This window comes from Mus caroli, chromosome 11 (assembly GCF_900094665.2).
Source record: "Mus caroli chromosome 11, CAROLI_EIJ_v1.1, whole genome shotgun sequence".
Classification (NCBI taxonomy): Eukaryota; Metazoa; Chordata; class Mammalia; order Rodentia; family Muridae; genus Mus; species Mus caroli.
In genome coordinates, this window is record NC_034580.1 from 50,905,279 (window position 1) to 50,908,047 (window position 2,769).

Sequence of the window (2,769 nt, forward strand, 5' to 3'; positions counted from 1 at the left end):
TTTCTGTTTCCTGTAGGACTCATGTTCCTGCCTCTTTTTCACATGCCTGAAACAGGCTGCTTTGTTTCTATTCACTTGATTAGCACTGTGATAATAAGGAACCCTAATTTTCTCCAAGCAGTTAATACAATTCACCCCTAATTAAATGCTGCTTTTCTTCCAAAGGTCCATCAGTTTGTCCAAGCTTCTCTGAAAGGTCATTGGCGAACTCCCTAATACCCTGGGCTTAATGGTCCATAGGCAAGGCAAGGTATTACACCTCTATCATCTCTAGGCCTTCTCTTGGTTTATGTTCAATTGCTTGGTTGTGACCAGTAGTTGGTACTGTTAAGAGACTTGTCTCTTTATTTGAAGAGGCAGGTTAGCAGTATGAAGAGTTTTATGAAGGAACTTTTGGGAGGGGACCCAACAGCAGCCCTCATCATAGTAAATTTCATTTAACACTTTATAATGTTGAATTTGACCTTTTTTTGGGGGGGGAATTTTTGTGGCTATAATTAAGGATCTTAAGATGAGCTCACATTGAACTATCTGGAGGGTTCTGGGACAAACGTCATTCTAAGAGGAAAACCAGAGACTTAGGAGAAGCGAGAGCATGGTGAAGACACTGGCAAAAAGCGTTATGTGCCAAAAACTGAAGGATATGTGGGGTGAGAGGTGCAGAGGAAGTTAGGAGCGCTCCTCCTGGAAGCTTTGGGGAAGGAGCAGGGTCATGAAAGTAATTGGATTTTAAACTTCTAAATTCCAGAACCAGAAGTGAGTAATATTTGGTATTTGGCCATGAGAAACCAATGTACCATCCCTCTCAAGTTGTTCAACCTAAGTTTGAAAATTCCAGCACATCCTTCCGAAGACCTTAGGTTAGAATTAAATCCAGGGATGGATGGGGACCTCCCCAGGCTGACACCAAGAGTTGGTGACAGGGTTGGAGTCAGGAACTGGTTTTAGAGGCATGTTACAAAGGCAATGATCGAAAGATGGGTCTATGGTCCAGTTGATCAGTTCTGAGCATGTAGATCTGAGGTAAAAGAGACTCTAAGGGAAGGACTGGAACAGAAAGCTCCTTAGAAAACTTCAAAAGTCAATAAACAATCTAAATATGGGGGTTTCTCAGAACCCATGGAGGTTCCTCAATGAGATCAGAGCTGGCTTATGGGTAACAGCAGTGTAGCCAGCTGAGCGAGACAAACTTAACTCTTCTCTTTTTATGACCTACATTTTATATATCAGATAATTAATAAATTGGCTTGGTGTTTATAGATGCTTTCTGGATTTTCATCCAGGAAGGAAAACAAATCACATGAGAAACATAAAGAAGAGGAGGTGAGGGACTGGCCCACTGCAAGGACTTACCACAAACCCTGAGTGCTGAGATTATCTGTCTGTGGGATTGACTTACCTAGAGGACTCAGCACAAACTCTATGTGGTGGGACCATTTGTCTGACTAGTAATAGGAGGAGGCAGAGGTGGTCCCAGTGCAGGATTTTATTGTGGGTGGTTATTTTTATTCTTACTAGTTTTAAAATAATTTTACACAGTGAATTTTGATCATAGTCACCCCCTGCACGGCTGCTTCCAGATCCACTCCATTCCACTTCCACTCACCCAACTCTTCTGTTCTCCTTTTTTGTTTAATAAATCCATCAAGTCTAATTTGTGCTGTCTATATACTAGGCTATGGGAACCATCCAATGAAGCATGGTTGATCTACCTGATATCACACCCTTAAGAAGATCGAACTCTCCCTCTTCCAGCCACTCATCTCCTGGTTCTGCTTGGCCTCTCCCAGGGTCCTTGCCTCACATGTGGGTGTCACAATACCTCACTCATATGGACCTTGTAGAGAAAGCCTCTGTCCTACCTTCTTGCAACTACCCACTCATCTTCTTATTCAGTATTCATAAAATCGTATGTTCCTTAGCCATTAGAGAAGCCAAGACCACAATGTCACAGCCCTCCAGACTTACTGAGGTGACTATAAAAAATAGATGGAGAATTGTAGTGTATGTGTGCGCGTGCGTGAGCCTACCTTCTGAAAATGTAAATGATATCATCCCTTAGAAAGATAGCCTGGAGGGTACTTAAAATGTTAACCACCGAGTATGAGCTAATGGTTCCATTCCTAGATGACAATCATGAAATAAATAAATGGACCCAAGTGTTATTTTTTTCCTATTACCTATCACAGAATCTCTGCTTTTTAATTCATTGGAGACCCAGAACCACAAAGCAGCCAGCATTCCTGCATTATAACGGTGGTTGCTTGCTATTCTAGTGGGAATCCAAACTCTGCCAGGTCTTATGTTAGCAATTAGGCAGCACACATTGCTTCCACTACAATTTAGAAGCCAGAATTAACCACAAGGATACAATAACAATGACATGCCTCTCTGCACGTGCCTTGCAGGTGGAGGACTGGAAACCATCAGCAAATGGGTTAGTAATGACTAATCACATCCTTGTACCAAAAGGGAGGGTGCCCTTAATGTGCCCTTGGCCTGATGTGGTTTTCCTTCATATGTGTGTAGGTTTGGTGTGTCTCATCTTCTCAGATTCCAGGACTTCCCTGTGAGAATCATCTGCACCACATATGTCCAGGCTGTGTCTCTCCCTTCTCAAATATATCCTCTAATGTGTCATTGTAACTCAGTTCATGAGCTGTAATTAACATTGCTTTTTGCTTACTTTCTTCTTCTTCTTCTTCTTCTTCTTCTTCTTCTTCTTCTTCTTCTTCTTCTTCTTCTTCTTCTTCTTCTTCTTCTTCTTCT